The sequence below is a fragment of the Herpailurus yagouaroundi genome, unplaced genomic scaffold, assembly GCF_014898765.1.
Source record: "Herpailurus yagouaroundi ecotype Mexico unplaced genomic scaffold, PumYag 28, whole genome shotgun sequence".
NCBI lineage: Eukaryota > Metazoa > Chordata > Mammalia > Carnivora > Felidae > Herpailurus > Herpailurus yagouaroundi.
The window spans coordinates 133,049,267-133,060,329 of NW_024412376.1; positions in this window are offsets into that span (position 1 = coordinate 133,049,267).

The window sequence follows — 11,063 nt, forward strand, 5'->3', positions numbered from 1 at the left end:
TTACAATTATGGAGGCTAAGTCCAAGATCAAAGTGCCAGTGGATTAGGGATCTGGTGAAAGCCTGCTTCCTAGTCCATAGAAGACTGTCTTCTCACTGTCTCCTCACATGGCAGGAGACAAGGGGATAGGGGCCTCCTATATGAGAGCATTTTGATGTTGGGATTAATAAGAAGAAATATGTATTTGTCTTCATCCCAGCACAGAGCCTGGCACATCCCTGGCACAGAGCCTCTAAAACCCTTGGAATTTCCTAAGTGACAAAGTCATAAAGGTGTGGCTGCTATGTTAAGGAAGTGACTTTTGGAAACCTGATAGGTAACCTAAGGACGAGGGCTGGTCACAAAGGGAACCAGCCATGTGGTTAGAGAGTTGGAACTTTTCAACACCCCAACCTCTGGGGAGGTGAGAGGCACTGGAGACTGAATTCAATCACAAGTGGCCAATGATTTAATCAATTGTGCCTAAGTAACGAAGCTCGATAAAAACCCAAAAAGGATGGGGCGCCTGGGTGGCGCAGTCGGTTAAGCGTCCGACTTCAGCCAGGTCACGATCTCACGGTCCGTGAGTTCGAGCCCCGTGTCAGGCTCTGGGCTGATGGCTCGGAGCCTGGAGCCTGTTTCCGATTCTGTGTCTCCCTCTCTCTCTGCCCCTCCCCCGTTCATGCTCTGTCTCTCTCTGTCCCAAAAAAAAAAAAAAAAAAACGTTGAAAAAAAAAACCCAAAAAGGACAGGGTTCAGAGAGCTTCTGTGTGGCTGAACACATGGAGTTTCAGAGTGATGAGCTCGGAGAGGGTATGGAGGCCCTGTGCCCTTTCCCACAAAGTCTACCCTACATCTCTTACAACTGTCTGTCCCGGTGTTACATCCTTTCATAATAAACCAGTGATCTAGCAAGTAAAATGTTTCCCTGAGTTCTCTGAGCTACTCTAGCAAATTAATCAGACCCAAGGAAGGAGGAGGTCGAGGGAACCTTGATTTACAAGGAGTTGGTCAGAAGTACAGGTTAACAACCTAGACTTACAACTGGTGTCTGAAAAGGGGGCAGTCCTTTAAGTGTAAAGTCCTTTAAGTCCTTAAGTCCTTTAAGACTGAACCCTTAACCTTGGGCTGCCTGAGTGGTCCAGTCGGTTACTGATTTCCGCTCATGATCTCATGGTGAGATGGAGGCCCGCATCGGGCTCTGTGATGAGTGTGGAGCCTACTTGGAATTCTCTCTCTCTCTCTCTCTCTCTCTGCCCTTCCCCCACGCGTGCCTGCACATGCGTGTGCTCTCTCTCTCTCTCTCTCTCTCAGGATCAATAAATGAACTTAAAAAAAAAAAGACTGAACCCTTAACCTGTGGGAGCTGATGCTATCTCAGGGTAGACAGCATCAGAATTGGGCTGAATCGTAGGACACCCCGCTGGTGTTGCAGAATGGTTAGATGTGTGGTGTCAGGTGTTGTGAGTGTGGTAGCAGTGTGAGAGGAAAGGGGGCACACACAGGAGGAAGAGGGAGTTTTCCAAGAGAGGCACTTATCCCAGGCACCAGCTCCACCTTAATGGCCTAATCACCTCCCACTTCTAAACACCATCACACGGGGATGGTAGGTTTCGACATTTGAACGGGGGTGTGGGACATGTTGAGGAGTTTCATTTTATCCTGAGAGCAATGGGGAGTCACTACAGGATTGTAGGTATGGTAGTGACCTGGTGATTTCTGCTGTAGAAAGACATTCTGGTCACATCCTGGAGAGTCATTAGGAAAGGAAAGAAGCCTGGAGGCAGGGAGGCCTTTAAGAGACTGCTGGCCAGGCTCTGGGCTGACAGCTCAGAGCCTGGAGCCTTCTTCAGATTTTGTGTCTCCCTCTCTCTCTCTGCCCCTCCCCTGTTCCTGCTTGGTCTCTCTCTCTCTCTCTCTCTCTCTGTCTCTCTCTCAAAAATAAATAAACATTGGGGCGCCTGGGTGGCTCGTCGGTTGAGCGTCCGACTTCGGCTCAGGTCATGATCTCACAGTCTGTGGGTTCGAGCCCTGCATCGGGCTCTTTGCTGACAGCTCAGAGCCTGGAGCCTGCTTCCGATTCTGTGTCTCCCTCTCTCTCTGGCCCTCCCCTGCTCATGTTCTGTCTCTCTCTGTCGCAAAAATAAATAAAAATAAATAAATAAATAAATAAACATTAAAAAAAATTTTTTTTAAAGAGGCTGTTGGCAGTAGTTCAAGGGTGGGGTCCTAGTTGCTGTGCTAGTTATCCTTCATTTGAGCCTTAAGATTTGCACTCTGCACCTGTCTCTGCCCCACTTTGTGCTTGAGAAGGCTGTCCCCTGAGGACTGAATCCCTGGAGCTTCGGTTGGTTTGGCCAAGAGGAGGTGTAACAGCGGACTGGAGGACAGGAGGAGGGAAAGGTTGGAGTATTTACCCCGACTCCCTTACTCGGTGCTACATGGCCACAGCTCTGTGCCCCTCCTTGACACAGCATCCTCCTCCTTCACTCTCTCTGGGCTTTGGGAACACAACATCCTCCACTCTCTATATGTCCTTGGCATACTGGTATCCCTGCTCTCTGGGTGTCTCATCTCCCTTGTGTGTTCCCCTAACCTTGACCACACGCCCTCAATAGTCTTCCCATTAAAGTCTTTATTCAAGCCATCTGGGGTGAATTTAGTTTCCTCCCAGGCTGAACCGATACACTTGCTTTAACTTAGCCTGTGATGGTAGGAAGGGACAAAAGGAAACAGCTGGAGAGATACTTAGGCGATGAACTTGACAAGAGACCTTGGACACAGCAGGGGCCAGGGAGGGAAGCACAGGTGAGAAAACTTGTGGGAAACTACTGGGTTTTAGCCTAGACCCCAGGATGGATGGTGATGCCATTTACTATTCGGTGTGGCTTCTTGGTGCTGGTGAATTTAGGACAAACCACAATTACGATGACCATACTTGAATGTTAGTAAAAATTGCGTTTTTTGTTTGTTTGTTTGTTTGTTTGTTTGTTTTTTGCTGGCATGGTATAGTCACTTTAAAACATACAGTTCAATGATTCACTTAAGAGTAACTCTCCAAGCCTAAAAACATCTGTCCTCGATTAAACAACAGATACCACTTACAGACCATGTCTGTTTTCAAGGGTTTTCGAGCAGTAATTAATCAGGCAAATGAAAAAAGCACAGTCCACATCATTGTATCCAATTAGAAGAAACCTCTGTAAGTGTAGGGCACCAAACTGTTTGGTTTTGTTAAAATGTACTGTGATGAGTGACTGGTTTTATATCTTTGAAATGTCAATATTTACTTTAAACTTATAGCCAAATTAAAGAAAAACAGAAGTGATTGGTTAACTGTCACAGAATATATGGAGGGCGCTCTGGGGTGGCTACCGCAGGGCACCGTGAATGAGAAGAAGGACACCCAAGACTTTGTACTTTCCCCAGCTGGGGACATTTCAAGCTTCCTTTTTGTGGTATTGCCTGTTAGTCTCCCATCCATCATCCACCCGCGATGGGCTTGTTCCCCCCTCTACACATCTGCCCAGAAGTCATCCTTCCTAGACCGTACTCCTCCTCCATATCCCATCCACGCCTGTCGCTACCTCAACGACACAGCTCCTACTACCAAATCCAGGAAGTCCTGGCAGATTGCCACTGCTTGAGCTTTGTGCCTTCACTCAGAGGAAGTAAAGGAGCACCATTCTCATGCTTCCTCTGGAGATTACCAGGCTCCTCGGGTAATTAAATTGTCATACTCCAACAAACTCAGCTGCCGGCTAATTGTTGACCTGCTTCCCCAGTGACTTCCAGAAGGCATCAAGGAGTCCCTGAAGGTCAGCCCTGGAAGGGGCATCGGACCCACTCCAGGAGGAGACTGAGGCACCCCATGTTTGATGGCGTCAGAACTAGAACGCACCCTTCGGACTCCCGGTCCAAAATTCTTTCCGTTCCCCTCTCCAGTGAGAAGCTGGCTGTGTCTGTCCTGTTGGTCGTTAATCTATCTCCCCTCTCAGCTGTTCAGGTCTGTCATGGAGGAATTTCAGGGAGCAAAACGAAATAGAAACAAAAACTATCATTGTTATTCCAAATAAAAGTCTGCACTTGATAGACTAAAACTGCACTGGGAAAGACAACTAATCTCAAAAAAACAAAAAACAAAAAACAAAAAAAAAAAACCCCACCCAACCCACACAGACAAACAAAATCCACTCCCTCTCATATTATAAGAGCAGAACATGTTCACTGAGAAGAGCGAAGAAAATTAAAATAACCCACAATCACATCACCCACAGACATGTTGGCATTTTACAGTGTTTCCTTCAAGGTTTTATTTTCCCCCTCTAAATCTGTGCATGACAAAAGGTTTTTAACATCCTATATAAGAAAAAAAGTAACATTTTAATTTCGAAAATCCCAAACATTAAAAATAAAACTATGCTATACTCAAGAAGTTATAAAATAGAATAAGAAGAAAGATAATATCTCAGTGTAAGGGACAAGGGTAAATGGGTTTTCTGTGGAGGAAGAAAGGAAGGTACTTGCTTATTTGTGGTTATTTATATGGGATTCTATAAGAGTGTCCTTTAAGCATCAGGGCGGTCATTCTGGTGCTCCATGCACATGGGCTGTGTCTAGTCATTGCTTGACAAGTTCCCAGGGCCTCTGGATCTTCTGGAAAGCAGCCAGGGACTCCAGCCAATAGGCAGCCAATGGCCTTTTCTGATGCCCAATGTCAGAGGACCATTACCCACTCCGGGTCTCCTTCTAGTGTCCTATAGACCTCAGGCTGGTCAGAGGAGAGGATGGGCTCACCACGAGGCCAAAGGGGGCACTGGCTTGCTTGAGGAGGTTTCCATGTTCTCATCCCTAAAAGTATTACTGAAGAAAGGAGCTACCAAGCCAAACATTCATAACACCGAACACAGACCCCGGACTGAGTTCTAAGCACGGACCACACCCTAGGCAAATGCAGAGTGTCCCCAGACTGGGGGAAGAGATTAACACAGATGTCCAGAGCTCGCTGAATTTTAGGACAAGAGGATCATGCCAGAATTCAGCTTCTCCCCTTTCCAGGGATCCCAAGTATAGGGGTGGGAGGCTCAGCTGTGCTTAGGAAACGTTCTGGTTTCTCTGATGAGAAGGTAATTGGGATGATGGCTAAGAACAGTGGCTCTCACATCTATAGACTGGATTCAAATACTGCCTCTGCCCGTTACTCTCTGTCAGCCTGGGGGAAGTTACTTAATCCTTCTTTGCCTCAGTTTCCCTTCTGTAAAATAAGGATGATAAAAGTACTAGTGGTTGTTATTTTGAAAAGATATACGCACCTCGTGTTTATTGAAGCATTATTTACAGTAGCCAAAATAGTAAAGCAATCTAGTGTGCATGAATAGGTAAATGGATAAAGAAGATGTGGTATTTGTGTGTATATATATATATGTATATGTATATACATATACATACACACACACACACACACACACACTATGGAATATTAGTCATAAAAAAGAATGAAATCTTGCCATTTGCAACACAGGATGGAACTAGAGTGTATTATGCTAAGGGAAGTAAGTCAGCCAAAGAAAGACAAATACCATATGATTTCACTCATATGTGCAATTTAAGAAACAAAACACATGAACCAAGAAAAAGAGAGATAAGAAATAGACTCTTAACTATAGAGAACAAACCGATGGTTAGCAGAGGGAAGGGTGAGGTGGGTGAAATAGGCAAAGAGGATGAAGACCACGCTTATCTTAAGGAGCACCGAGATGTGTAGAGAACAGCTGGATCACTGTATTGTACACCTGAAACAAATACAACACTGTATGTTAATTATACTGGGATTTTTTTTTAAAAAGCACCAGTGGTTGTTGTCCCATGGTTGTCGTGACCATTAAAAGTAATAATGTATATAAAGTGTTGGCAGAGTCCCCAGAGCCTGTAATTTCTAGCTATTACAGTAAAGGGCACTCTTCCTGCACACACACACACACACACACACACACATTACACGTTCCCCTCCCCGCAACACACATACTCACCAATGACTCTGAAATTCACGAGCACACTGGCCAGACAGAGCCCTCTTCCATCAGGAACCCCGGGACACAGTGCAGAATGCCTCAGTGTTGGGAGGGGGCAGGGAGGGTATCCTCCTGGGCCCTAAAACAGCCCTTCTTGTGCCCTGAGTAACATAAAGTCTTTCACGCACACAGGTCTTTCACCTGTTTGCTCTCTTTCTACTGCATCTCAAACCACTGGCTCATTTGGCTCCTCTGAGTAGCTCTCGGGACCTGTGTGAATTAGACCAGACACCCCTCCCCCAAAACCAACGCAGCCCTGTGGCCAGACATGGATTTCCACCCCGCTTGCCCTTTTGCCAGCCCTCTTTACATGAACACCTGTGCCCCGTGTCCTGACTAGGAGGATGGAGATCGTGCCACACCATCCTCCCCTTTCCCCCTTCTCTCCTTGCCAGCACCCTACCCCAAACTACTCCCTCCTTCCCCCTCAACTCCCTCCTGAAACAACACAAGCAACAAAAAAGCCTTAATCCCTACCAGCTCATGCAAACAGATATTGGTGGGCGTAGGGAGTATTACCTACACATGAGAGTTATCTAGTATGTCAGTGCCACGTGGTCAGGAGACCCTATTAATGTGTATTATCTCATTGAATCCACCCAGCACCCTTCCGTTTTATAGATGAAGAAACCAAAAAGCCAGAGAGGTTAAGTGACCAACCAAATGTCACACAGTGGTTAAGTAGCAGGGAATATCACACCTAGGCAGGTTTTATTGCAACATTTGCTTATAACTACTAGTCAGGTACCTCACAGCTAATATGATCCAACTTCCCAACGGTTAAAACAAGCACTACTGAAAGCAATCAAATATTAAGATGTAATCAGATATTATCGAAGCATAGTTATACAAAGAATTCTGTGAAGTAAATAAAATATGAATCAATATATTTATCAAAAGTGATCAAAGTATAATTAGGATGGGTAATCAAATCAATCAAGTATTAATATACATTAGCATTTTCAACATCTAATTATAGAGCACATAATCAAAATATAGTGGCGATGGCGGTAATAACAGTCCTTCTTCAAAGTTCCATCTAAAAATCTAACATTCTTATCCAACAAGAGCCAAATCCAAACTCTAATGAACCTTATGGATACTGCTCAGGAGCTTTCTCTGATCCCACAAAGACCCCTCTAATTTGGGTGTTTGTATAATTTATCTTTTAAATTTTAGAGTGAAACTGTAATTCAGTAATTACATTAGGTCAATAGGTCCCAGGCAAACACAGCTGCATGGACGCCCTACCTGTAATCAGCTCTACTCCATTCCATTTAATTCAATTCAACCCAAATTTTAAAAAATAATTAAGCCCATATATTTTGCAGAGCTGATGCTAGATATTTAAAATACAATGGCCATGGGACGCCTGGGTGGCTCAGTCAGTTAAGCATCCAACTCTTGACTTCGACTCAGGTTATGATCTCATGGTTCATGAGTTCGAGCCCCATGTTGGGCCCTGCACTGACAAGGCAGAGCCTGTTTGGGATTCTCTCTCTATCCCTCTCTCTCTCTCTCTGTTCCTCCCCTGCTGTGCTCTCTCTCTCAAAATAAACAAACTTAAAAAAATAAATATAATGGCCAGCAAAGCATCATTCCTACCCTTATATTTCCTGTTATGAAAGACAGGGGAAATTAAATAGGAAATTAAGCCATAGTGCAGTCAGTTCTACAGTGGGGACAAAATGGAACACTATGGAAACACAGATAGTGAGCACAGTTGCAATGATCTATCACCTACATAATACACCACCCTAAACACAGTGGCTTGAAATGACAATCGTTTTATTATAGCTTATGGTTTTGTGGGTCACAAATGCAGGCAGGGCTCAGCTGCACGATTGTTCTGTTAATCACGGCATCAGTGGAGGTCACTCACTGGGATACATCTGGGGTGTGGACAGGTCTGGAGGGTACAAGACAGCCCAGTCACATGTGTGGCACTTGGGCAGAGATGGCTAGAAGGCTGTGCCCGGCTGAGACTGTCCACTGGAGTACCCATGTGTGGCTTCTCCAGCACGGCGGCCTTGGGTACTTGGATTTCTTACATGGCAGCTTGGGGCTCCAAAAGCAAGTTTTCTGGCAAATAAAGGTGCAGGTCGCATGACGTTTTATGGCCTAGTTTTAGAAGTCACACAACTTCACTTCTAATGTATCATAGTGGTTGAAGCAGTCAGAAGATCACCCAACCCCCCCCCCCAGGAGGTGACACAGTCCCCACCTCTCTATGGAACAAGAGTCAAAACTTTGCAGCCTTGTTTTAAAAACACTTCAAGAACCAAAGACAATCTTTGAGGATAAGGGAATGATTCTTGAGCTGAAGGGGGAGTAGGAATTAGCTCAAAGCAAGAGCAGAGGAGGATGAGTGGAGGTTTGTAAAGGCCCCTAAGACGGAAGATGGCAAGGATCACTCAGGGACCCAAGGTGCTGAAGCCCAGAGTGTGAGGAGAACCAAGACAGAACTTGCATCCGAAATGACACACACCAGAGGCGCCCGGGTGGCTCAGTCAGACTTCGGCTCACGTCACGACCTCACGGGTTGGTGAGTTCAAGCCCTCGCTGCTGTCAGCACAGATCCCGCTTCGGATCCTCTGCCCCCTCCTCAAAAATATAAATACTTAAAAAAATAGATGCACACAGGATGGTGACAATGAGTTCAGAATCTGGGACATAAAAGGTGTTTCACAAATGGGAATGAATGAACAAATGAATGGAAGGGCAGATAAAGTTATCGTAGGGAAGACTGGGGCTGTGGATGGGTAAATAAATGCTGTGTCTACTGCAGGGCAGAGGGTTCAGTCACCACCAAGCATGGACGCACCATCGAAGTGGAGATAGATGTGGGCGAAACCACCAGACGAAGATACAACTCTGCCTCCCTGCCCTGGCTAACCTCATTTGTGAGGCATGAAACTCTACCTCTTCCTGGCACCTGTCGATCCCCTGAAAACACACGGTTCTGAGCCCCTCTTGTTATCTCTCAGCCCAGCAGTAGGGACCCCTGCACCCCCTTAAGGCTGTGAGGTCCACAGCTGGCCTTGCTGTCTCCCACCCTTCCTTCGTCCTTCCTTCCAAGTTCTTATCCTGACTGTTACCTTTTAGATAAACTCTCCTGGATATGCAGTACTAAACTAATAAAAATAAGTCCACTTTCCAATAGCTATTTATTAAGCCATTACTAGCATGTAAATGGCCCTGAGCTAGATCTCAAATATGTCATTTGCCCACCGCATCTGTGAGCCACCAGAATATTTCTTCTTTAAATCAACGCATTCTCTTTTTCTTTATTTTTTAATATTTTATTTATTTTTGAGAGAGAGAAAGACTGAGCACAAGCAGGGGAGGGGCAGAGAGAGACACACACACAGAATCCGAAGCAGGCTCCAGGCTCTAAGCTGTCAGCACAGAGCCCGACATGGGGCTCGAACTCACGAACTGCGAGATCACAACCTGAGCCAAAGTCGGATGCTTAACTGACTGAGCCACCCAGGCACCCCTCATTCTCTTTTTTTAAAGTTCATTTATTTATTTTGAGAGAGAGAGAGGGAGAGAGAGAGGGAGAGAGAGAGAGAGAGAGAGAGAGAGAGAGAAAAAGCGCAAGTGGGGGAGGGGAAGAGAGAGGGAGAGAGAGAATCCCAAGCAGGGTCTGCACTGTCAGCACAGAGCTCAATGCAGAGCTTGAACCCATGAACTGTGAGATCATGACCTGAGCTGGAGTCAGATGTTCAACCGACTGAGCCACCTGGGTGCCCCTAAATCAACTCATTCATTAACTTCGTTTGAGCTGCATCCTAAACAGACACATCAGTGAAACCATGGATCTGGTGTGCCTGTCGTACTTTTTTCTTATTACACATTAAAATAAATATGTGTAAAATGTATGCTACTACAAAATAAATATACTCAAAGACAAATATTTGTTGGCCTGCTACTTAAAACCACTCCACTTGCCACAGATCATACGTACACCATACCTTGAGAAACGCTGCTAATAGAGAGATTTTCTTCAGGAGTATAAGGTGCTTTCTGTGTCGTCACAAAGCATTACATCTGGTGAGAGATCAAGGGCGAGGAAGATTTCACAGAAGTGGATAGATGGAAACAAGGCACACTATAATCAAATCCCAAAGCGTGTGGCCATGGCAGGAAAGAAAAGGAGAGGTCAGAGAAACACAGAAGCTGGTGGGAGACAGAAGGGCTGCCTGGCGAGGAAGGATTAAGGCACGCTGAACCTATTGATCTGGAGGTGATACTTAAGATCCACCAGCGGCTCCCCAGAGTGGCAGGACAAATGGCAGACTTCTCAGCACACCTGCCCCCTGGTGACAGTCCTGTCTGTCCTTGTGGTCTAATAGCCCAGAATTCTCCTGAACAGTCTCTTTTTTTTTTTTTTTTTAATTTTTTTTTTTTGAACGTTTATTTATTTTTGGGACAGAGAGAGACAGAGCATGAACGGGGGAGGGGCAGAGAGAGAGGGAGACACAGAATCGGAAACAGGCTCCAGGCTCTGAGCCATCAGCCCAGAGCCTGACGCGGGGCTCGAACTCCCGGACCGCGAGATCGTGACCTGGCTGAAGTCGGATGCTTACCGACTGCGCCACCCAGGCGCCCCTGAACAGTCTCTTTTACAAACTGCTTGTTGTTCTTTAAATGCACTGTCCTCTCTCCCTCCCCTGTACATCTGCACTTGTCTATCCCTCTGCCTGGAAAACTCATCTTCACTTCTGTACTTCTGTCTTTTAGGCAATTTCTATCCAGTCTTTTTTTTTTTTTTTTAATGTTTATTTATTTGTGTGTGTGTGTGTGTGTGTGTGTGTGTGTGTGTGTATGAGAGAAAGAGAGAGAGAGAGCACAAGCCAGGGAGGGGCAGAGAGAGCAAGAGAGAGAATCCCAAGCAGGCTCCGTGCTGTCGGCACAGGGCCTGATGTGGGGCTCAAACCCACAAACTGTGAGATCATGACCCGAGTGGAAATCAAGAGTCTGATGCTTAACTGACCGAACCACCCAGGT